We start from the raw sequence: 27,823 nt of genomic DNA on the forward strand, positions 1-27,823 counted from the left end.
ACACACACAGGAAAATGTAGATGCATGCACATATATATTTTGCACACTTCAACACCTCATTTAAACACATAAACACACTTCTACAAACACATGCATGTACAGACACACATACATATATACATGCAGTATAGGAACACCTACGCACACACATAAGTAAGAAGCATACACATTAAACTCTAAAACATTATGCTAATCTACAGCCAGCGACAGTGAATGGACTTTGGCACTCTGCTCAGCCTCATGCCAAAGTACCTTTCATTTTTATAAGATTAACCATGAGGAAGAACAGAGATAGATGCTGCTGCAAGAGAAGTTGACTGGACATTAACACCTACTCTCACACTCTGATGCTTTGTAACACATTGAAACATCAACTAACTCAAAGACAAATGACAACACCATTACACAGCTGAGCTGAACAACCAGGTCAGACTTTATGTCCGGCATCAGTCGACTGAAGCTAGGATAATAAAAAGCAGTAGTTTTGGGTTTGATTGATAGAAATTTTTGAAGGCCATAACCAAAATTGATCAGTACAGTCATTAAATACAGTACTAAATACTATACTTTAGTACTCTGATTCTTTGTGATCTTTCTCTCTTTTTGTGCTCAATTATTATTATTATTTTTTTTTTTAAACTTTTCACAGCTTCTGTGAATCCGTTTAACTGTATAAACCTTCTCTCAAAATCCTCAAAGTTAAAAGTTTAATTTATCCAAAGGCTGATTCCTGAGGATTGATATCTGTAAATTCCAAGTTATTTGGATTGAAGCTGCTGAAAGCTAGAATTCTATGCAAGTCCAAGGATGCAGAAATTTCATACCTGATATTGTGAAACATTCCCCAGAACAGTATGCTGACCTTCATGGTGAACAAAATTCTCCCAAGTCAAGTTTGAGTGTTTTTGTTGTATGTACAGTAACATTGTCAGTTGTGGTGTGAAATGACAGTCTGACTTACTCAATCAGCATCCCCACATTATATATTTCACCTATTATATATTGATATAAGTGTGATAGCTTTAGTGGTTATCACAATCAAAAGTTGTAGTTTAAGTATTATATCATTTCTTGTTAGTGCAAAGCTGTGAAATGCCTACATAATAAAATGATTTATTATGTGTAAATTGCAAACACTGTTTTTGATAACTGCTGAACACCGCATGCTGGCTATTGCCCACAGCTTTAGATTTCTTCACTCTCATTATTGTCTGGAAACCCTGTTCACATTCCTGTTGACACAGTCACTTTGAAGAGTGAACCAATCAGTGGCGAGTGAGGGTGGCTAAGGGTGTTGCAGCGGTGGTATAGTTTTGGCACACATGGTGGTCAATACTGATTGGTTAAAGGCTGTTCCAATAGTTTTAAAATTAACAAGCAGTCTATACCCCTTCAGCTGCAACAACTGGGATGGATTCTCTATATGTGGCGTGGCCATAGGCCAGACCCAAATATCCACACAGTGACTTTTATAACTAACAGTTATTTTCCTCACAATGACAGCATCGGTGATTTCATCCAGTGGCTGTCGTTATCATGACATAAGCAAAGGAGGATGACCGGTGGCAGTTTTAGAGCCACATAGCCCACATAAGGAGAGGGCTGGGTTTGATGGCGGAGCCAACAAAACAGTTTGCTTCTAAAGGATTTTCCGCTGAACAAACTTGATTTTGGAGGGGAACAGACAAAGGACATTATCCTGCTGATGGTACCATTAGTCCAGAAAACATTTCTACATTATGTGCTGCTCCAGAGGATCTGGAGTTGTGCTTGTAATAACATACTTCTGACCGAATTAAATGACAAGGTCACAAGAAAAGACTTCAACAGGCCAAGAAACAGACTGCAATTAATCCCCACAGGTAGCCACATTATCTAATCCATGAATATGGAGATAAATAAATGAGCACACCTTAATTTTGGTTCTTCAAACTGAAAAAGGGTCTGCAAGTAAAACTCCAGTACACATGTCAAGGTGTGGGATAGGGTCAAATTGAGACAGACATACCAGACAAAGGGTGGAAGGATCTTCAAGACAGCCAGGCTTGTGAGGTGCCCCCAGTCAGCAGTGGTGAGTGGTGAGTAGCTACAAACAGTGGTCTGAGGTAGGACAAACCATGAGCTGGCAACAGGATGTTGGGTGATATGCTGATCCATGCGGTCCACATACCTTTTGGCAGTAGCAGACTAAGAGAACATTTAGCAGAGGCGGTCATTGTGTGTTGAGTAATCGAGGAGAAAATTATTAAGAATGATGGCCAAACCTATGTAAAGAAAGAAAGAAAGAAAGAAAGAAAGAAAGAAAGAAAGAAAGAAAGAAAGAAAGAAAGAAAGCAAGAAAGCAAGAAAGCAAGAAAGAAAGAAAGAGAGAAAGAGAGAAAGAAAGAAAGAATACCTTATTGCAGGGGATGTGGGCTCAAACCTGCACCTCCATTCTCCACAGTACATGAAGAGCAGAGAGAGGCAGCCGAGGGCCACAGCGCACTAACTCATTGCCAGTCAGTGTGGCGTTGTGTGATGATAATAAGGATAACTTCCTCCAGGATAATGGAGCCGAAGCATATTCAGGCCTCAGTGTGCGCTGTCCCCGAGGATGGCCCTGTCTGCTGTGAATATTCTGCATTTAAATGGTCCATTAGAAGCCAAACAAACACAGACAGGCCTCCATACTAATGACCAACGGGGTCCAGGGGTGAGGCAGGGCACTCGCCATGTCTCAGTGTGTGTGTGTGTGTGTGTGGATGCGTGGGAGAGACACAGACAGTGTGTGTAGGGGGGTGGGGTGATGTGGTGTGTTGTACACAGACAGGGATAGTTTAAGTGTGCGTGTGTTGGACTGGGAGGCTGATTGTGTGTGACGTGGGTCAGGGGTGGGGGTGGAGGGGTGATGGAGAGTATGGGCTTTCTGGCCAGAGGGGAATCCTCTTCTCAGTCCCAGTGGGTGGCCATTTGCATGTCTATCCCATTTGTGTGTGTGTGTTTGCATGCTCTCGCATTATTCATCTTTTGAATAATATGTCTTTGTTGGCTTGTATGCATTTGTGTGTGCATATATGTGCCCATCATACTGTCATGTGCACAAGTTGATGTACATATTCACTGGAGTGCATGTGTGTGTGTGTGTGTGTGTGTGTGTGTGTGTGTGTGTGTGTGTGTGTGTGTGTGTGTGTGTGTGTGTGTGTGTGTGTGTGTGTGTGTGTGTGTATGTGTGTGTGTGTGTGACAGAGAGTTGCAGGGGTTATTCTAATAAAGGGGTGGTAGTCGTGGGCCCCGGGGCCTTGGTCAGTCCTCTAATCATTATCATTATTAATATTTGAGGAGTAGCCTCTGCAGGGTGGACAGATGCCCACTTCCTTCAAACATTCGACTACTCATGAAATGTGACGGGACACGTCCTCGTCCCCCTCAGCTGTTTATCAAAACATGAGGACTGAGGTGTCTCAATGAGGGGGGGACATGAGGTTTTTCGAAAACAGATGCGGACAAGATCACAAACAACACTGGTTTCTGAGGTTTTAATTAATGATATTAAGATGCATCCAGAGGATATGTTATATTGTTCCAACTGTGTACATGTGAGCTGTAGCTAGCTACCAACATAATATTATGAATAAATTCATGCCAGTATTTTCAGCTCATGATGTGACATATTTGACACATTTTTTTTGTTAATTTTGAAGCTATTCACATACACTGTTTAAAAAAAAAAAAAAAAAAAAAAAAAAAAATTGTGGTACTGTATGCAGTGGTGGCACCTTCAGAATTTGAAACATCAGAACACAAATTTCGTTGCAGGAATAAAACAGCATTAGTTAATTCGGGCTGTTCACTGTTGCCTTGCTTGGACTGGCTGATATCAGCTTTTTACTATAGGCTACACAGCCGTTAAGTCTTTCAAAGCTGTGGACAACAACAAAAGGCTAAAATGACTGTGCATATATATATATAGATATATATAGATATATATATATATATATATATACTGTATACTGTATGTCGGTGTACAGCACAGCCATTCTAGCCTTTTGCTGCTGCAGCTCACTTGGATCAGTCCATGCTTCATGTTTGGTATCACGTTTAAGGGAGTGCTATGCTTAGCTACACGGCATGGCATTCTGAATGGTAATGTTGATCTGATTCGTCAGTCTACTTTGGTCAGGATGAACTCCGTCATAAATACTGGTTGGACTGCTATTAAATTCTTGCAACATTCACAGTCCCCTCAGGATGAATTCTGCTCAGATGAGCCTCCAACTGTGATGGAGAACCTTAAATCTTGAACTTTGTCTTTTTGGGTAACTTCAAGACCTTTTAGATGCATAACCATTACATTTGATTCAGATGTTTCCATAGAGTTGAGATAAAACAACTTCGATGATCCTGAGTCTGCCCCTGTTATTTGGGACATTTTTACTTTGTCCAATGCTTTGATTTATGCCCAAATACCTTCATAATATATGACATTTCCATCAACCTCAGCTGTGTGTTTACACAAACTGTATAAACATCAGTATGATAGCATTGTCACATTAGCATTTAGCTCAAAATCATGCTATACCTTTTTAGAGCCTAACATAGCTGCTAGCAGGGCATTGGTATGACTTGCTGCTAAAATTGTGTTTTTATTATATGGTTTTGACAAGAGAAACTACAAATGTATTTGTTTATGTATGCTTTACACAAAATCACAGCTTCTGGGGCCATAGAGGATTTTTTTTGTTCCAATACCGCCAATGACCTCTGGGAGAAAATGGAAGCAAGGCTGAGTATTGCACTAAATATATCCATGCAACCAACACTTTGTCACAAAATATGTAGTGAGGTGCAAGGGAGGCACACTCCCCTGTGGCATTTTTTTAAATACACTGGTTTGCACTTGAAGGTGTAGTTACCCTTTAAATAAAAAAACCCCATTGGGTATTGATTATGAATTTGAAAAAAATATTGTTATGGTGTCATATGATCTATAACTCTGATACCCCTATTACTGTACAACTCAGAAACATTCCTGGGAACTAATTCTGGGAACAATTATTTAGGCATTGAGCATGCACAGTGATATCATGGCTAAATATGTGAGAAAAAAAAGAGGGCACCACCTAGATAGGCTTGAAGTGCAACAACAGACAAATACTTTATAGTTCTGGACATGCCACTCAATACAGCTAATGGAATGGCGGTCTATGGAGAAAAAAAAGAAGACAATTTTTACCTTTAACATCATCAATAACAGAACAAATAAATAGCTAAATATACTGTTTCCCCAAAAAGTTTTCAATAAAAGAGGTAAAATAAACATTTAAAAACAAAATATGTCAAGTTGTAAAGTTTAAACCTGACTGCCACTAGTCTGTGGTGTTGGCAGGGAAGGTGAATCTCCAGTCATTTGGGAGGCGAGAATGTTCTCCTGCGCTCATATGTTTAACTTTTATGAGTTAAGTTGTAAAAGAAGAATCTTCTTGACTCGAAGACGATCGAGGAGGAGATCATCTTTGGAGACTCAAGGCTTATGAACAATTCAGAGGCTGACCATGTCTTTTTTTTTTTTTCATTTTTAAACAGTTGGTTATTCCAAATCCATCCATCTGACTAGTACTATTATTATTGCATTATGTATTTCCCATTTCCATTGCTAATCTCAATCCATCCGGGGAGTTGGGTGAGAACAGAGCTGCACTGACAACCAATATTCACAAGCTGAGTGAGAAAGACAGAAAGACAGACAGCAGAAGAGAGAAGTTGTTTGCACTTTTAATTGCTGGAAACAAATACAGCAGTTCTTCAAACAAGCACCAACTCCTCTGTGATATATTTACATATTCATGAGAAGAAAGGTTTTCCCTTTATTGTATTCCTCCATTAGTTCACAAGGGGGGGGGGTTGGGTTTGGGAGGGTGATTTGTTTCTTGTGACATTCTGGGAGGTTTTTCTGCATGCCAGCCACCCAAAATAGCCCAGCGAGGGTTAACACACATACAAATTACAAAAGGTGGGTGTACAAAGAGAGGAAGGTAAACTTCTATCCTGGCACTTTGTTTGACTTTTGTTTAATTTGATGGTTTCCGCTTGGTTCCGCTTCACATATATACATGCTTACTGTGAACATCCAGTATCTACTTAAGCATTGGGGTCAATGGTTCTCAGGTAAAGAAAAAAGTAGGCAAGAAGCTACACACACACACACACACACACACACACACACACACACACACACACACACACACACACACACACACACACACACACACACACACACACACACACACACACACACACACACACACTTTTCTTTTTCAGTGTACAATCTGATCATCTTTTGATTAGTGTGCACATGTTTGTGTTCCTATCTGTTTACATCTCGATATTCATACTAAAAGGTTCAGCATAGACAGACACTCCTGTAAACACACACACACACACACACACACACACACACACACGCACAATTAAGCGACCATGCACACGCATGCACAGGCACTACAAAAGGCAGGGAAAGTAAGACAGCGAAGTAACAAAACGCAGCAGCAGCAGAAACAAGCGGACAACAAAGCGAAGGCGTGTTATTAATGGAGCGTTGTCGAGCGAGGTGTTTATTTTTGACACGTGTGCTAGTTAACGCCAACAAACACTCTGCGTGTTGTACACGGGGCCAAAACAACACGCTCAGGGACCGCACCGAACCAAACAAATGATGTCTTTTTTTAGTTAATCGTATATTTATGCAGTAGTCGGAAGGGGAAAATGCAGGGTAGAGTGAGCAGGCACGGCATGCACTAATAGGTTAGGATGTACAGTTTGGAAACGAGGAAAGAGTTTCATGGGGGGATGTTTTGGAAAGATGAAGTGGGGGTGTCCAGGTGGTGATCCAAGTGCCTTTTCTTTTCAGGAACTGTGTCTACATTTCAACTTATGCTTGTTATTTTAATGACAGGCACTGATCAAGAAAGAGGTGTCAGGTTGGACACCTTCATGCTGGTTGGACATTGGTCAAAAATGGCCATACCTACATAAGTACAAGTAATGACATAGCAACATATCAATTAGTATCACAATAAACTGTTCACTGAAAATCTAAAGTTGCCTCCATGGACATGACAGTTACTGTGTCTGCTTCACTTGAAAGCTTTTACTGTGAAAGGAAGAGCCTGAAAGCAGTGCAACAAGTATCATTTATCATGGCTCTGACAACTTTCTGTTTTTTTAAAATTGTAATTACTGTTGCACTAATGGACAGTGGTTTTAGTGTAAGTTCTAAAACAATGTAAAGTCAGGAGGTCTAAGCTTGTTAACTGTAGGTAAACTGATACTGTTGAGAAATAATGAAAATTATATCAAACACAAAAAAATGGTGACATTGCTCATTGGTCAAATATGCATACAAACCACAACAATTCTGTAGTACAGTTATCGACTGTAGTACAAACATCGGGGCAAGTCTGAGATAGTAAATATCATTTGTTTCCAAACCTGGTAAGTCATCCTGTGGCTCCACCCACTCTGTGACGACTTTACATGGTTATCTGACTCACAGTTGCATCACTTCATTAGTGCTGCTGGACACTTACCTGGTGCTTTAGTAAGAACACCCAGGCTTGTCTAGTCAGCCAATCATGTGGCGATGCAGATAGATTTCTGTTCATATTAAACATTAGAATGGGGAAAAATGTGATCTGAGACTTTGATTGTGGGGTGATTGCTGGTGACAGAGGGGCTGGTGTCAGTATTTCTGAACATGCTGAAGTCTCTAGAGTTCATTCAGGATAAAAAAAAAAAAAAAAAGAAAAAAAAAAGCATCCAGTAAGCGGCAGCTCTGTGGACAGAACACCGCAGAGAGAACGACCAGACTGCTTGGATTTGACTGAAAGGCTACAGTAACATAGATAACCACTCTTCACAACTGAGCTGAACAGAAAACACCCCAGTGAACAACACATCCAACTTCCAGGCAGATCGGCTACAACATCAGAAAACCACTCCTGTTAGCCATGAACAGAAATCTAAGACTGTTGTTGACACAGACTCAACAAAACTCGACAGGTTAAGACTGAAAAACTTTGGATGAATCTCCATTTCTGCAGAGGCTGCAGATGGCTGGTTCGAATTTGTCACCAACAGCATGAATCAATGAATCCAACCTTCCTTGTGTCAACAGCCCATGAGGTGGTATATGGGGGGAAGAATGTTTAAAGGCTACACCCCTTCTGAGTATTGTAGTCCACAGTTTACCATCTTCTAATACTTCCAGCATGATGATGCAAACATGTGACAGGTAATCTCAAACTGGTTTCATGAATACGACGATGAGTTCAGTGGACTTCAGTGACCTTCACAGTCAACAGACGTGAACCCTTTGGGATGTGGAAGAACGGGACCTCGGCAATATGAATGTGCATCTAAAAAAACCTGCAGAAATGATGTGATGCAATCATTTTAACATATTAAAATACATTTTCCAACATCTTGTGGAATCCATGCCACCAAGAACTATGGCTGTTTTGAAGAGAGAGGGAGGCCTGACCCAGTAATAGTATGGTGTGCCTGATAAAGTGCTCGCTGAGTGTTAAACATTTTAAAACACTGTAAACCATTAAGGACTCTGCACTATTATGACAGTACAACGTAATCAATGTGTCCTTGATAATCTCCTCTCCAGGTTGTGTATCTGTTGCTTTGGTTTTTAGACAGGATGCTGCTGAAATATGCCCCACAAATAAGTTTGTAAAATGTTACCAAGGCACATTGAAAGGAAATCTCTTTGTAGAGGCAGTTGTAAATCAAACAATGCAAACCAAAAAAAAAAATGTCCCAACATCCGGCTGCAAGATCTGGAGTCAGAAAAGTGTGGATGGAGGAGGTTTTCAGAGCTGTTCGATGATACAATAAGCACTTTGTAAAGATCATACTGACACCTTTACAATGAAAAACGTTCAATACGCTGCTGTGTATGTTTCTGCATGTTTGCATTTACGTTGCAACACATCCAGTGTACTGTATATTTATGTCCATATGCACTGTATATGTGCAGAAGAACCAAGTTTGAGTCTTAATGTTGTTTATTCTCATACTAAAGACCTAAAGCTCCTGCCGTTCAAACAGGAAACCCCCCCGGCGGCTGCGAGATCCAGCCTCCACACCTGTCAATCTTCCCTCTGCCCCAGGGCCATACCAAGTCTGTCCGGGGGTGGGGTTGATATTAGCGGTATCGCCAAACCTTTTTCCACCCCTGAGTTGTTTATTTTCATTTTAAGCTGACATTTTAATACGCCACTATGCTGCTTGTCTGATCATTTGCCAAAAATGGATCAAAAAATATTTCCTCTCACAGCTAGAGGCAAAAAGGCCCAATCTGAGGTTTGATGAGACAGAGCACCATAATGATCGCTAGCATCTGTATTTTGTGTGTGTGTGTGTGTGTGTTTACTGTGTCTGTTTTGACGGACGAGAGGGGGTATAGGCGTGTACACACAAATATATGCCTTCAAGGTCATTTTGATTACAAAGTTACAGAAACTTTGGGGTAAATTGCCAGTTCTCTTTGACTAATGTGGTATTTTGAAGGCCAGTACCGGCATTTTTGGGTTTGAGCTGTTATTCCGTCCTGTTCGCAATTTCATGCCAACGAAACCCAAGTAATCAGCGTTTTCCCATGGACTGAACAGCATTCAAAACAACATTAAGACCAACTCTTAAAATCTGGATTAAAGTGCCAAATTATGCAAATTACAATATATTTCCTAATTTACCTCTACTGGTATGCCGTCTTGCATATACAGTAGCTTTGGTATAACGTGTCCGTAATTTAAGTACAATGGCTATCTTTGGGACGAGTTTCTTTCCAAAGAAATGTAGCCCACGGTCGCTCATTTTAATCAAGGAACAAATTTCATCCTTTTGAGACTCATAAAATCAATGCATCAATTACTTTAGAGACAAATTTAATTTAGGGTAAAATCATCAATTAAAAAGAAAGGAAGATTTTAAGGTTGATTGTGAGTAGTGTGGTCCACTGGGTTGAAATTCCCAAATGTGAGTGGAGGTAGGTTTCATTCTGCTTTTACAAACTGGGCTACCATGAAACTGTTAAAACCCTTTCCAACCTTGAGGTCCCTGTACCAGGACTGTGCCATTTTTTTTTTATTACCAACACAAAACCTGCTGCCATTTTTGAAGGTTGCAGAAGTGTGGCATATTCAGTAAAGAGGCAGTCTATTACCACAACATAGTGCTTTAATTCAATTACATAAAATTTGGTAGAGTTACAGGTGAGAACTTTTTGAAAATAACAGTTCTTGATGGGCTCTGGCTCCTTTTTACTCAGCTCTATTTTCTCTTTACTCCACCAAGAAGAAGCATGATTTTCAAAACATTTTACACAAGTGTCGCGTGCTGATGAACTAAAATGGTCATACTATTTTCAATGTTCTTTGCAATAAAAAGAAGTCTTGTAACACTTTAACAAGTAGGAGGAGCAAAAAGCACAACACAGGAGGCAAGAGGGCAAATGAAAAGTCAAGGCACCCGCAAAAAGGACAAAAAACAGATAGGGAAACAAGTTAGATACAAGAAACTAAAGCAAAGTACTCATGAGGCCAAACAAATTGAAATTGACACAGAGGCAGCGAGCACAGCTAAATACAGTGAGAGAGGAGAGACAATGAGAAACAGGTGGACCAAATCAAGGTGGGGTAGGTCATCACTATGGCGGAAAAAAAACAACAAGAATAGGAAGTAAGGAAACAGATGAGTGACAACAATATAAAACAGGAAGTGACTACAAAACAAGATACACTACAAGCAAATACAAACAAGGTCTGAACAATAACAAATATGTTGTGTCGGCTCATTCACTGGGTTAAAACAGGCAAAGGTCCAAACCTTCCACCAGGAACGTACAAACGTGGAGGGTATTATCCCATTTATGCCACAGCCACTTCAATCAAAGTGACACATGTACTCACATTCAAAAATATCAGGCATTGATTTGCAGAAATATAATGTGGCCAAAACAATTATAAAAGAAATGAAGCATTCTCATGTAGGATAAGTTGAAACTAAGTGGTCACTATGCCTCTTATATATTGTAGCCTGTGTATGTATTTGTCTTTGTGTGTGAGCTGTGCATATGTGTGTTGTCTGTTATGTGTTTTGGTCATTTATCCGTCCCACATCTTGTGGCATGTCTCCTTCTCCTCTGAGTACTTTTCATTTTGAGCTTTTATTGCTTTTGTGGACAACATACAAGAAATGCCGTCATCAACAGGTACATTCACACCTTTTGGCCTGCAATCTCTCTCTCTCTCTCTCTCTCACACACACACACACACACACACACACACACACACACACACACACACACACACACACACACACACACACACACACACACACACACACACACACACACACACACACACACACACACACACACACACACACACACACACACACACACACACACACACACACACACACACACGTTCATAGTCATCCATGTGTCACACCATTCATAGTCATCAGTGTGACCAGCAACCCTGTGACCTTGTGCATCTCAGTGCTGCCTCTTAAGTCTCTGTCTTTCTTCAAAGGCTTGGCTAATGCTCTCCCTTAGGGTAAACACTTGGAACAAACTGGTCCCCACCTCCATTTTCTTCTTGTCTGTTTCTCATGTTTTTTTCCTCCTCGATTGTGTTCGTCTCCTCCTCTGCTGGTTGGCAAATTCCTTCTTCTTTAGCTTTCCCAAATCCTCCTTTTTCTCTTATCTGTTTTCTTTTTCTCTCCCTGTCCCCTTTCATTCCAAGTCCAGTTCTCTCATTCCCTCCTCCCCCCTCCCCCGTATTCCTCTCTCTACTTTTTGCATGGTGTTCAGCAGGGGACCCAGAGGGCAGAGAAATAATTCAAAGTCTTTGCATATTGCAGGCGCTCTGGTCAGCGGCGGAGCCCCGTTGCACTGACACATTAGTTTATCTGGACTGACCCAGCAAACAGCCTACGCCATGACAAATAGCCTGGATAGTGCTGCACACACACACACACACACACACACACACACACACACACACACACACACACACACACACACACACACACACACACACACACACACACACACACACACACACACACACACACACACACACACACACACGCACACACACACAGAAGAAAGACATATGCAGAACACACACTCTGCCGCTGTCTGTGGGCCGGGAACCATGCGTGCCTGCGGAGCAGACAGCTTTAAAGAAATCTCCAACCCCCCCAAAAAAAGAAAAAAGAAAAATGACGGAAGAAAAAAAAATGAAAGCGGCAAGGGAGAGAGGGAGTAAAGATAAAGATAAAAAAAAAAAAAAAAAAAATACAACTAGAGAGATGCACTGTAGCATCCCTTTAGGTAACAGAGTGATTTTCTGGATTGTTTAATTTTTAATCAGTTTGCCTTCCCCAGCATTCTTCAGCTCTTTTTTGCATATTCTATATATAAATATATAATTAATGTCTGAGAGGCAGATAAAAGAAAAAAAGAAAATCCTCACAAGAGCGCCTCAGAATTGTTTGTTGTTGTTGAGAACAAATTAATGCCAACTATAAAAAAGTGGACTTGCTGAGGCCACGCTTTTTTCACCCCCTTTTCTTTTTCTTTTTTTTTTACAACTTCTGTTTCTTTGTTCCAACAGGCGAGGATTTTTTGGTCATTTTGGTGTGTTTCTGGAGTAAATCGTCTCCCAGAGGAAGGCGGGCTGCAGACTGGCAGCTCCTGAAACACGCCGCTGGGAGGACAGAGAATATACTTGTGATAATGTGAGCGATAGATCGAGCTGCTACAGTAGTGTTGTAACAGCATATAGTTGAACACAGAGAGTGACGAAGATACTTCCCTGTTTCATTACTCGTGACCATGCATATTTTTAAGTGCAATTATCCAAGATATAAGGGACTGTAACAGAATATTATCTACATTAAATAAAATACAGACTGCAAACAGAGCCTTTTCTATCAAATCAATAATTAATCAGGCCACTTATAACTTTAAATCCTATAACGTACAGCTACATTATTGGAGTCACAAATAACATTTCTTTTAAATGAATAAGCCATTCCTGTGTTCCTTTTCTTTCTATGTATTGGCTACCATGGTTGCAAGTGTTATTCTCATTTATGGTGAGGTTAATGGAAAAGGCCCAGTGTCCGTGTCCCCCTACTCTGCTGTGATACAACAGATGGACCATCCATTAACGTTCTAATTTGCAAACTCTACCTGTGATTAAAACATTAAAAGAATAATTTTCTGCTTTTGAAGTGGACGTCCACTCAGTGTTGATAGTAAATGTTGTCAATTGAAGCAATCAGTTCCTCAGTGCGTGCTATATTTACCAAGAAAGCAGTTTTCCTGCAAGCGGAGCCGTGCTGGCAGCGCCTACATGTACCAGGAGGCGAGCTTCTGACGCCTAACGCCCAAATCCCTTTGCCAAGTCTCTACCCTTGTAGCACCCACTCAACAAAACAATGATCAGCAGCCAGACAATACTGTTTGCAGAGACCAAAAGACAGGAACGAAGGTGGGAATTTTTTCTTGAAGCCACTAATAACTGATCATATACGTTAGCAGCCCTTGGAAACAAAAACTCAATGTGCTGAGAAAAACGCTTGTTCAACGTCGCCATGTATCACATCTCACGCCCACTTGCGGGTCAAAACATGACAAAAAAAATAAACACTCACCCAGGGCTTCTTGGCCAGCTGGTTTTAGTTGTTTTGTCAGTTAATTGTCGGTATCCTGAAGTATGTCTCCAACTTCTGTTGAAGTTGGGAGTAAAACTTTCATGCATAGTAAAGCAACCACAAACTCTCTTAGATGGCAATAGCATCCAATAAAAAACTTCTCACACTGTAATTGATTGAATGATTCTGTCTCTGTTGGTGAAGCTCAGTTTCTGGATGATCCTGGCTAAAATAAATGCAACTGAATATCCAAAGCCCTCATATTTTTGGGTCCAAAAGAAAAAGAAGGTTTTGTTTTGGGTATGTCTCCAACTTCTGTTGAAGTTGGGAGAAACAAGGATTTTATTGGGGAATTTATTGCTAGAATTGATTACGTATACAGTACCATCAACGGTGATCGGACAGCTACGTACAAATATTTTATTTTAATACTGTGATATTGCCTGGTATCTTCACATTAGCAAACCATTTTTTAAATGTGGTCTGCTGCCTGCACAGTCGTAATTTATGAGCTAGTTGTTTTTTTTGCAGTTTCTTGTCTAATTCTGGTTGTATTTTGTAGATGAGTTTAGTTCATAAATCCATTTCATGCAAGAACCAATAGCATCAGGTAAATTGACTGACTGACACAATCAAGTGTAAGATGCTTCCTATTAACATCAGTCCATGAAATTAAGCATCTCAATCTGCTTCTGGACAAGACATATGATGGTGGAGGACACTTTTACTAATCAGGAGGTGCAGCATGTGATTTCTCAGATGCAGCAGGTCACTATATAATAAAATGAAACAGTAATCAGTTCATTTCTCCATTGGTCTGTCTTGAACATCATCATTAAGTTTTTTATTTGTCAAAAATGTAACAAATTTAATTCTCGTCTGTTCTGAAATGTTACTTTTTGTTTTTGTTTTGAGAGTTATGTCATCATTGAACATTTGGTTCACTGTTTGTAATAAACTGAAATGATAGTTGGTTTTGATGAGCCGTCATCATTTGTTGTCTACTGACCTCGCTGAAACTAATCAGAGGAGAAGAAGGTCTCCTCATTTGTTGAAACTGCATAAATGGAATAAAAAGTTTCCCAAGTTCTCACAGCCAATCCAGATCCGCTCATATCTGCTCAAATAAAGAAAAAAACATATCCCACCTTTCCTCTGTAACATCTGTGATGTTACAACTTCAAACATTTCCTATTTTATACTGGATTACATCATATGGTTTCATAACATGTTGGCTTGTCAGATGTGCCACTAAAAAGAGATTTTAAATGACAAAGCCAACTTAATAAGAATGACCCCCAGCGGGACTTCACCTCAAACAGACCAGCTGATGTTTAAAATATACGTATATATCTGCTGTAACCCACCCGCCCCTTTCCCTTCCGTTCCTACCTTTTTACCATCTCGTTCTTTGAACTGTTCGAGCAGCGAGGCTCAGGGTGTTAGCAGGGAATTTGTCCGGCTTTGACAGGGCCGAGCCGTTTTTCCTCAGCACTCTTTGAAGAGCGGCCGCTTATCGACACCGGGGCTAAGCGGCGGCCCTCTGAGCTCCGGCTCCACTGGGAGCACGGTGAGGCTAGCCAGCATCACGATCTGGTCACACACACACACACACACACACACACACACACACACACACACACACACACACACACACACACACACACACACACACACACACACACACACACACACACACACACACACACACACACACACACACACACACACACACACACACACACACACACACACACACACACACACACACACACACACACACACACACACACACACACACACACACACACACACACACACACTCGAGCAGTAATAAATTCAGTACACACATACGTACATGTGCATGGGAAGAAGAAGAAGACACACATGCATCTACAAATCACACACAGGAAGACATTTGCAAGAAAGATGTAGTGACATTTGGATGTGTGGGGAAAGAGATAATAGGGATGATGGAGATATGGGCACAAGCACACACACACACACACACACACACACACACACACACACACACACACACACACACACACACACACACACACACACACACACACACACACACACACACACACACACACACACACACACACACACACACACACTAACCTTTTCCCTTGGCATACAAGGGAGGAAAACATAGTAATGCTTGCAAGAGGAAGATCAATGGAGCTTTGTGGCCTCATGGTGTGAAAGAGGTGAGCTGAGGAAGGTGGGATTTCATATTGGGATCTAACATCTATTGTGGAGAATTGACCACTGTTTCAGCCTGAAACTCTGATTCAACAGACGGAGAAAACATTTCTATGTTGTGACTATGAACCTCAAACTGCAGAATCCTCTTTCAACTAAAGGAAAGTTTTAGTCCAGTTGGCTCTTTGACTAGTTTTTAGTTGCATGTATGACTGTAGTCCCGATCTCAACTATTTCAGATGATCATCACACTCATGGCACAATGCAAAGGTGCCCGAAGAGGAAAACATTCCCTTTTGAGGAAGGAATGCCCTGCTCACTTAGACCATATTCAAGCATTTAATCAAATTACCAACTTTTGTTCACCAGACCTTCAACATGGCAAATATTTGAAAGCAACTGTAATCTTCTAACCTAAAATAGCCCACACCTGTGCTACTTCATGTGAGTACAGACAGAAAGACAGCTGACAGTTGAAGTTACCAAGGTCCTAATAGATAGAAGTTCTGCAGTGAGAACATATGAACAAATTTGGGATAAATCGGCACAGAAAGAAATCACAGAACCTACAAAATGGAAAGACATATTAGAAGCAATTTAAGGGAATAATTAACTGTACAAATCTTCACAAAGTGCAGTGCTTGTGTCTCTAAAGTAGCCTACACTTCCTTTATAGTATAATACTCACATCAAAGTCCACATTAAATCCACAAGACACACGGAGCCATATGTTTGTACCGGCTCAGTTAATTTTTGCAAAAGACGATTAAATGTTTGATACCGACCCTAAACTTTCATTCTGTTACTCATTACACTACAGGCTATAGAAGGGTTTTGGTCAGTCTACTTGTTGCATTTTGTTGGCAAAATGAGACAGGCTCTGTCCACACTGCAGGCAAATAAAAAAAAATCAGGACAGACTGTTCGCATTATTATTTGCAAGTGAGCAGATCGGGTTTGGTGTGTCCAGACATCATCAACCTATCTGCACGGGTTGCTGTGGTAGCCCATGCAGCGTCCCCCATGCTAAGTTGGTGACGTGGTCTTCCAACACAGAAGCTGCTGGCATGGAAGCGGCAGCAGACAGTGTATTTCAGCTTCTGTCCGTGGACTGTTGTTATTGTCGTCCTCTACTGCACAAAAATCGACACTTTCTGATATCGCTCTGCTAGCGGTAGCATAGATTCTGCTCCCTCCATCTCTGAAAATGACGTTGTCACCGTGTGTCGCGTTGCGAGTGACGCAAGAAACCGAGACGCATCTGTAGAACCCTGATGGGAACCGCATTTCAAACCGCTGCCAAATGTGGTTTGGATTCTTGTGATTTTTTACTGTTCAGACTTTCAAAAATCAATCTGCTTACAATCTGCAATGACAAAAATCGGATATGGGCTGGCAGTCTGAGTGTAGTTGAATGCACAGTCTGAGACTCATGGCTTGTCATTGCATTCTCCTGTCACAGTCAGTAAAGCTCATAAACGGTGGTGCAAACGGTACACCGCTTCATGCTCCTGCACAGTATGACCGACGGTTTAGGGATCTGAGGAACTTTGATTAGGGCCACCTTAGCGAGCATCTCTAGGAAGTACCGCCAACAGATATAAGCAGGTGACAAGGTGTTGGGGGGATGAGCTGCAACAAGTCTGATCAATAGCAGTGCCACCTTAAAAGAATCGGTTGCTAACGTGTCGCTGACAGATTCCACAGGGCACCATCAGAGCGTTAGAGTCCATGCCTCGATGGGTCAGAGCTGTTATCACGCCACACTACATACTAATAACAGATACAGCAGATCCATGTACATAAATACAATAATAGCATGTAAAAACATCTATTTGCACAAGCTTATTCCACTTCTGTTAATGTTTGAAAAGTTACATCTCCATGTATTCTCTTTTTGTCTTAACTTTTGAGTTTGCAGAAGGGAGTGATAAGTCACCAATCTTATAACGTACAACACTCCTGGCTGCAGGGCAGACCTTGTGAGGGACGGATGAGCTGCTCCAGAGAAACTTTCCGTGGGTCATGCCTTTGCAAGTGTAAAAATTCTTCGTGAGAAAGTAAGTCCTTTGCTGTGGCCTTACATCTAAACGAGGCGTCATATCTTTGCCACGCGGCCCACCAGCAGACACAGACTATGTCACGATGAGCGAGCCGGCCTTGGCTGTAAAATGCTAATAATGGAATGGCTTAGACTATCGCCTGGAAGAAGATTAGAGTCCAAGGCTAAAGCCGAGAGAAAGGCCAGTAACATTTGATAAAGACAGAGTGGAGAAAAGCAAGGTAACTTAAAGAGGAGAAGGTAAAAGAGGGATATCTGAGGATTTCAGGGGACGGTAAAAAGCCAGGGATTGTCGAAGCACTAAGATTAAACTAGTTGTATCATTGCGGAGTCATTTTTGGCATTTAATGGTTCTTTGTTACAGCCACATTGGAAATATTTTTGATGGCTATTGACGGACGGCTTTAAAAATGAACTCTTACCTTCTAATTGCAGCCTCGTAGTGTCTGATTGGAATGATACTTTGAAGATAGCGTGTGCCCAAAATGAATTTCTCCTTCGTTATCAATGATCTGTTCCCATGCCGAAGATGCCAGTGCAATTTGAGCTAAATCTGGCTATCAGAAGGACAGACAAAAAAAAAAAAAAGTGAAAATGAGAGAGAATGTAAAAAAGATAAAAATGTCCATACGTTTCAGAGGCCTGGCTATCTTTCCCTCTCACTCGCTCTCCCTGCTTCTGTCTCTCTCCCTCTGTGGTTCCAGCACTGACCCCACTCATTAAAGCTGATTAAAACTTTTCCAGCGAGCGCTGTTTGCCCTCAGAAGACGATAACCTCTACAAGGCTGCTACATAAAAGAATAATAGCCGACTACAAAAGAGGGTTGGACAAAGAAAAAACCTCTTCGCCCGGCCCCAGCAAGGCCCCAATTGGAACATTTTAGAAAATTAATGAAATTTTAGATCAAATGAATTATAAATTAAGAAGCTGGAGAGAGGAAAAAAAGATGAATAAGTCATAAGAAAATGTACTCTTGCTATCAAACTGTAGGAACATGTTATCCTCCACCAGGCTTGAAGAAACAGGGTCAGGTTCAAGCCATGTGGATTGGGAGGAAAACAAAGGTTCCTGCTCAACTCAGCTTTGAAGATAATTGTTGCAACTATACTTGAAAGGGGACTCTGGCCCCGGCCCCTACTGAGAGGGATCCACTTTGACTCAGTGGCTGTTTTTGTTGTTTTGTTGTTTGCCGTTGTTTTTTAGGCGGAGCGGCAGCGGGGATTTGCGACATGTGGGAATGCTCTTTTTTAACAGAAATCACTTCAAATGCAAGCACAGGCTGAATGTGTGACACTCTGGCTTCTTCTATCTAATTAATAAAATCCTTTTTAATGTGGTATTAAAAATAAATAAAAAAAAAAAAAAGGAGGGAGGCAAGGCGGAGGGGACATAAATTGGTTCGTGCTCAGTCGGAAGTGTTGGAAAAGTTGTGGTTTCTCGTCTTTTTTCCGTCTCCGTGTGTGAGGCCATGGCTGCCGTGCGACAGGACGAACACGGCATTATCAGAGACGTGTGCGACTCCGCTCGATGCTTGTCATGTTCGCATTCAGTGACTGTCAAATGTGACTGAAAAATTCATAAAAGTGAGAGCTTAGCCTGTGTCAGTTGTCATTTAGTGATGTTAAGTCTAAGGTTACATGTTGTGGAAGTGTTGGTGGAAGTGCTTAACAAGAGCTCATGCTCTCTCACACACACACACACACACACACACACACACACACACACACACACACACACACACACACACACACACACACACACACACACACACACACACACACACACACACACACACACACACACACACAGGCATGCCACACACTAACACAGCTGAATGGTGTTAAATGGATCATTAGCGCTGAGCTGAAAAGGCACTCGACCTTTCTCCGGCAGGGGTCAGAGGTCACAGGCCTGAGGAAACAAACCAGTGTGTGATCAAAGGGCGGTCAAGGCTGGTCAGCCCCGCTGAGTTCATTCACTTTTACAAGCTAACTCAAGTGTGTGTGTGTGTTTGTGTGTGTATTTAGAGAACACAATAGGATTTAGAGCAAGACTCTTTAACTGGCCATCAAACTCTCTCCACGGTTTAATATCTTATCTTTTTCTCTTTGTTGAAGCTGTTTTTTAACACATATTCAATAACCTTAGTCATAATAATACCAATTTCCCGTCAAATACTCATGTTAGAGAATAATTTGAGCTTTTGAAGTTTCCTCCTCTCTCTGCTTGACCCACACGTGGCTGTTCTCACTGTATCTCAACGCTGTGACTGCCGAGCCTTCGAGATAAATTCCATAATGAATGAAAAACAAAAAGACGTTACATTTTGAAGAAGGGCCCTGCTGAGCGATGACAAAGCAAGGAGTTTATTCTGTTTGAGCGTGAACACTGAGCCGGGAGGGTAAAGTCTCATTAACACCAGCAAAGCACTATTTTCCACAGCTGACTCTGCCTTCATACAAACCAGCTATCAGACATCACATCACGGTTCTGCATGTGAGACTGCACTGTTCACTGACAATTGGATTTACAATTTCTTCCAAAACTTGGATCTTGTCTGATTGTGACAGCTTTGACATGTACAGTACTGCAGCTGAGTGTTCGCGATACAGACAGCGAGGGAAGTAGAACGTATAAATGTGGGTGCTTTACCAGGCATTTACATGTTTTTAACACTTTATACTTGTGCAATACTACATATTGAATAAATTCATTTTTTTTACATTTAAGTCCTGTCTATACCACTGGAGCCAAAATTATAAATAAAATGACAGAAAATTAACTGGCACTACTTTATTATCATTTAAGTCTTTTTTTTTTTTTTTTTTTTTACAAAGTAGTCAATAGATTAATTGAGAAAATATTCAGGAATTCCTGATGAGAATAATCCTACCATGTAAAATGGTTTAAAAATGAGCTCCACCTCTATCAGCCACAACAGTAAAAGCTTGATTTTATATGTATTAACCATGATGTACAACACTCCCAGAGGCCATTTTTTTCTGCTTTGACTACTTTAAAATACATTTCGAACTGCCGTATGTCCAGTCAATGTGTTTTTTGTAACTCTCTGAGTCATCCTAACTTTGCACTGCGTCTTTGAAATTCCAAATCAGGTTTTAACAGGGCAAAAAGTGTGAGCTCCCTGCAGCGTTCTAAAAATCTTGATTTTTATACAAACTATTTTAAAATGTGTGTGTTCTTGAGTCATTGAAACATAGAAATGTGTTTCCTGGACCAGCTCTCCAATCAGGGATAGTTCCCAGTTGATCTAATGTACAGCATATTCATCCACGTTTGGTGGTTCGGTGATTCTCGGTGCGGCTGACTTTAGAGATGACCTTGTTTGAAAAGTCTACGTAAGTTTGGAATTTTCTACGGCCAATTTTAATATCAGTACTTCTACAATAAGATCAGACAAGTGGATTATAACTTGAATTGAGCTGCAAAAATATCCACTTTTTTGTTGTTAAAAAAAACTAAAACTCAGACTTCTCATTTTAGGACTAGGAATACAACTAAAAATAACTTGTGCCGCTATATACACAAGCCAGTTTCAAACTGTGTCTGTCTGCTGTTTGGTGCTGAGCAGGTTCCACTAATGTTGTTGGCTGCCTGCTGTACTCGGAAACCTCTTGATGAGCGCGGTAGTGAACCAAAGCAGTAAATCTGCAGACCAGACGGCTAAACAACGAGCTGAAACTCAATATAAAGCTCTGCCAAGTGGAGGAAATCATTTTCTGTAGGTTCATCACTGCTAGTATCAATTTTCACACTGTGGCTGCGGTGGCTCAGGTTGTCCACTAATCATAGGTCAGGTGGTGTGATACCCAGCTCCTCCTGTCAAACATTATAAAACCAATATATTTCTTTGATTATCCATGGGCAGTCTCCCTTTCCAACTTTCAGTGCGGGCAGTGAACAGTAGCCAGCAGCACGCCGGCTTTCAAAGAGAAAGTTCAATTGAAGTACAGAGAGTACAGACTACAGGTTGCAAACAGCCTTTTTGCACTAGCAGGTACCTCTGTCAAAATCCCCCGAGGCTGACATGTTATTCCACTGTTTGAGCCGATAACTTGCCCTTTGAGCCATCCAGCAGTGTGTCTGAGAGAGTGTGCTGGAGATTGTGTTTGTGTTCGAGTATAAAAGCAGGCCGAAGAAAACATTCTCCTCCTGATCGTACCGACTCGTACCGACTCGTACCGTGTGCTTGTGTGTACGTTGAGAGAGAGGATGACAGTGGATATCTCTCTCCCTCTCATAGCCAGCGAGCTCACAAAGAGGAGGAAAAAAAAACAACTAGGTTAGCAATAGATAATCGGACATGGGGTGCTAGTCTTGCTTACAATAAGCCGTCGCCGGGGCTCACAGCTGGTTACCGTACGCTCCTCAATAATTAATGTGCTTCTCCCTGGCTGCTCTGCTACATGCCAGGCTTTGATATAAGGTTACTGTGCTTAGGGTCCCGCTACAGGAGAGGCACCCGCTCTAACAGTGCAGCGTTTTACGTCTTTCTATTTTAAATGCCCACACAGGCTGCTCTGTTGGCCCTCGGTGCCCCTACAGGAGCAGGTTGTGATCAAGGTCACTCTACTTCTACTTCTTTTTCTGTTAACAGTCAGCATTTCTTTTCTTTCTCTTCGATAGAATTGAAATGTTTTGGACTTTTTTTCTGAGACTTGCTGCTAATGGTGTGCAGCTTTAATAAGAGAGAAGGGTTAAAAAAAAAAAAAGACCGCATTTTCATTAGCAATGGAATTGTTACTTACTTTTATGCAGTTTCTGAATACTGCATCCAAACTGTGAAGTGGGTCACGGTCAAATAAATGCTGTGCTACAAATTAGACAGCAGAATTCAACTTGAGCAGCATTATTATTCCACCAAAGTTGTGCTTCTGTTGCTCAGCTGTGCTTCTTACTGCTATTTACTGCTATTTTATTGCTTTTCTATTATTCTATTCTATTCTAGTATTTTATTCTATTATTATCTTATTGCTTCTGTATGCTGGTGTAGCGAAAAAATGTCCCCTCGGGGATTAATAAAGTACATACCTACCTACCTACCTACCTACCTACCTACCTACCTACCTAAAGAAAATCATTTACAGCAGTTTAAAGATCAAGCAATTCAACGATTAGCTTCAGATCTTGTTGTTCAATGTGTCAGATGTAACTATAAAGAGTTTCTTTAAGGTTTTCCTAAAAACATGGAACAAGATAATTAACAAGAAGAGCATAACAGTTCTGTCGGATCTTAATTAATATCAATATCACAAAATCTATGAAAGCACAACACACCTGTTACAAAGTCATGAATGCGAAAAAAAAATTGATTTAGTCACTGCTTAACTCAAGTCAATATGAACTGACTTAAGAATTTTGACTTCCTACAAAATCAAAATTTTTCCATTCGTATAATTTAACTCCCGGTCCTGTGATGGCCTGGTGACCTGTCGGAGGTGACAGCTGAGATTGGCTCCAGCCTCCTGTGACCCTGTTTAGTACAGGGCAGGTGTAGATAATGGATGGATGGACCTGAACTTGAAATATATATATTTTTTAGAAACCGATATATATTACTTTTATTACTTATTTGTTAAAAATTCTAATTAGAGAAACTTTTGTGATTGTATTGTCCTTCATGATGTTTGGCAGCGACTGCATCAATGGGTTGCGGAGTGAAAATGTTTGAACTGGTAAATGAATCAGTGTCTGTGTCAGACTGTGTTAAAAAAGCCTCCCCTCAGTCAACTGTGGATTGGCATTGTTATTCATCGCAAAGCTCTGTACACTTAGGTTTTGACTTCTTTTGCTTCTCATAATCAGCGTGCTGACATTAAAACTAGCTGTTGGTGTAACTTTTGACAGAGGCTGCATTCAAACTTGGAAGTTGCACTCAGACAGTTGCGACAGTAGATTCTGTATTCTGGCCTGTGAACTGCTTCTTCATCAATCCAGCCATTTTGCAATTTATTCAATTCAAAAAGTTTGCACTGTCCATAAACTTTATATCCTAAATATCACATTGTAAAAATAGTACTGTTACCGTCTACAAATAATTCAGTATTGTGCCATTAAAACCGCATGTTTTATTAACATTAACATTGTCACAATGCTATGACATTCTCTGTTGTCATTCAGCTAATATCATGGGCATCTCATCCTCAGAGGCTCCTGGCTAAAGATTTAGTTTCTAGAAATAACCAAAAATGTACAAAACATGTTTTGCCCTCTTTTTGCTTAATGGGAAAATATGCATATAAGTTGCAGCTTCATTGCTCATATCTTCTGATATAAAAAGGAAGGAGATTTCAAATTTCGTTATTACTTTTCAACGTTTCATCCTTGAATTGCTGACAGGAAGGATCTTTAATACATGCCTGCACCAAAATGACCTTTAGGCCAGGAGAAAACATGTGCGACGATGGTGCTCCCCAGAGAGAAAGTTTCAAATCGTCTGCTATATAAAGTGTGAAAACTGAAACAGGAAGTTGGAAGGCCCCTCACTGTTCTGACATATGCAGAAACCCCCCTACGCATAAGGATCTGTCAGTCAGTTTCAGGGGCACAGCTGCAGCAGGGCATGGGGAGAATTAACCCCCTACTGTGCCCCCCCCCACCCGTCCATCTCCACCCACCAGCCTTCCCTCCCTCCCTCCACTCATTCTTCCCACCCATTCATGTCCCTACCAAGGGGCCATCTTTTCCTTTGGCCCTAATCATGGATTTTCTCCAAATAATGTGGTTTATTTTAGTAACGGGGCGGGTCGGAGTCAAGCTTGTCAAAGCTGCCCCTTTCTGCCATTTAAATTCTTACTGTATGTGCTGCGGGGAAATGATGTGACAGGAAAACACATGCCTCTGATGTAGCGAAGCTAATAACGTCAGGTCAAGTGCTTCTTTTCTCTTTGTATCGCTCACTGAATTGTTTGATTTGTACCTGTTTTGGATGCCTAAAGTTCATCCCTTCTCGTCTCATATTGCGAGGAAAAGGAAGATGGACAGCGGATGAAGGGATGACTGACAACCAAATGAAAAATAGAGGATAATGATAAATAAGTAAAACGTACGTGGTAAGTAATTTTTTTTCCCGCTTGTGGTCCCGAGAGTGAGGGAATGAGTGGCCATCTCTGTACTCCAGAGATTATGTCGGTCAGCTTTTGTGTGCGGAAGGGTTTAGGGGTTCACACCAGATTAAGGACTGGAGGATTAAATTAGGGGACTTCAAGAAAATCCCTCAGACACTGCTCTGTTTATCCCTGTGTAGGCAAACAGCAGTTTAACTTAGCCATAAATACTGTAGCATGTATCAGTGGTTAAAGTGTATTAAGAATTTATGTACTTTTAATTACCAGTTAGGGTTTTTGACACTTTTTTTTCCCGGTGGAAACATATTATCTACAGTGTTGTGTCCTCTTTGGACTCTAGTAAGTTGGCAGACTGTCAGAAAACTAATGAATTCTGAAAGGATTATTGATTTATTTTGTCTTAAACTAGCAAGTCAAGAAGAAATGTGTAAGGTTTACTGAAATGCAATTACTTTGTATGTTAGTTGGTAGTGCTTACAAACGGGCCATAGGGGTTAAACTGTAAAACTGTACGAGAAAAACAGGAAAGAAATACAAATGTTCCCTCGACTCTTCCGTGTATTTTGCTAAGAGGAGCATCACCGCACAATCACAGCATCGTGATTCGTATCATATTTGCTCTTCACTCCGCGTGTGTCGGGCTTTCACAGTATTTTCCATCTACACGGAGAGCTTTTTGGTACTCCTGCACTCAAATCCAGCATTTCCTTTCAAGTATGGCCTTGCACCACATGGCTGACCACAAACCAGCCTCTAAGAAATCTCTAAAATAAACATCTGGGCTCTCTTTGAGCATGTCTCAACATCCATATGTGGTGCTCCAGCCCTCGTTTTGCTGAAAGGTCTGGGACGCTTAATGACCTTGACATCGTGTGTTTAGGCAAAGGGGATTAAACTGTGTTTTATACCTTTGTTTTTTAAAGAAAGCATCCACTCACCAAATCAGAGAGTGAACGCTTGCAAAACCCAAACGCTGTACCGCATAATGACAGCCAAGGCCTCTGGCAAAGAGGCCACAGAGGTTGTAAAATAATGTGAAGGAGGGAGGGAACAGGGGGGGAGATGACCAGTGCGTAAGTATGGGTTTCCTTCTTGGTTATACATGTCTTTATGTGTGTGCAGGCCTTGTGATCAGTGAACCCCACAGTGGAATGGTTGCCTCAAATAGAGTGCAACAAGAGGCTCCATAAGTCAAAGCCTGAGAACCGTGTGACAATCTGTCGCTCAGTGGGGAAGGAGGTGGTACGGCACCGGGTGTCAGGGAGGACACAGGAATCCTCTTCTGTGCTTCTAAACCACGTTAACCAACCACGTTCATGACAAATTGTACAGCAGGTTGAAGCAAATGACAAATTGCAAGCTCTTCACCCCACTGTGGTGAACATTTGCTCTCTGACATTCACTTAATTTTAGGAGAGTGTTTTGGATGACATCCAACTCCCAGGGTTTGGTCATCGGTGATTAGCATTTGTGGTCAGAGTTTAGACAATTATATTTGGCATGCCATTACATCTATCAACCAGATGTACTTTACAGGAGAGAAGACATTTTTTTTTGTGGGTTTCTAGATTAATGCTAATTTTAATTTATTCTGCCCAGTAAATTACATATGATAAAATAGCACAGCTTTAATGCTGCTGGATAGGAGTTGAACCATGGGATTTTATAGAGTAAAAGATACATCAACTTTTACCAACTGGCACAAAAGTCCTTACAATTCTGGCTTTTTGGTTTGGCGTTATACATATTTCAAAATTGTAATTTTCACAACAACATTCAAGGACATTTCTGTTTTATTATGAAAAATACTAAGGGACGGTACAAAATGATTTCAGTGTGGAGCAGGGGTGAACTTTCACATGTTAAAACAGACACAGCATTTGACATTAATAACGTGTTTCACCATTAATAATTAAAAGAGGGTAAGAATTAAAAATTGCGTTTGGGCCTAATTTTCACAGTTTGACATACTGATCCGGTTGGATACAAGTCAGGATGTTCATGTTGCTCAGCACTTTGATGATTATTTGCAAGAAATCCTCCGAATGAAGGCTGAAATAAAACAGATGTGGAGTAAGAATAAAATATAAGGTTCTCTTTTTCCCTCCCCTCTCAATAAATCCCTTATAATTTTGATAGAGTCCCTAAGGGATGTTTATTATTTCTGGAGATCTATGCATTGTAGTGATCTATGCATAAATGTATGCGCAGAATGTTTGCCATGGATATCTATGTTATGCAAATGGAGGTGCATCAGGCCTAAATGAAGAAAACCTTCAATGTGCCTTCTGTTCTGAAAGCACTCAATAACCACAAAAGATCCCTGAGTGGCAAACGAAGGACAGATTGCGCCAAAACCAATTATTGCGCCTTTGTTTTAGCGGTTGTTAAGTCCACAGATCTCCTAAGAGCCAGAGCGCTGTTTTGATGTCTTTGAGTCGGGGTTGTTGGTGGATGGCATTAGGCACAGCTATAGCTACAAAGAGCCAGGCGACGATGGGGCCCGAGCATCGGTCCAGATGGCACGCTGCCACCGCGACCTTGTCAGCACCTGCTCCCCAGGCACTTTGTCCGGGCATCGCCGGCGGGAACTGAGATGGGCACATCATGCCACCCCATCGCCATGGCAGCTAATGAGCCCCGTGCCCGCTTAATTAAGGAAACCAGCTTAATGCAAGAAAGAGGGGAGGCAGGGCGGAGTGGGGGTGGGAGGGGGCTACATACAAAAAAAAAAAAACACAG

Source organism: Brachyistius frenatus, unplaced genomic scaffold (assembly GCF_029030835.1).
Source record: "Brachyistius frenatus isolate BFR_SWC_R1_liver_20210118 unplaced genomic scaffold, ASM2903083v1 Contig_8, whole genome shotgun sequence".
NCBI classification, from domain to species: Eukaryota; Metazoa; Chordata; class Actinopteri; family Embiotocidae; genus Brachyistius; species Brachyistius frenatus.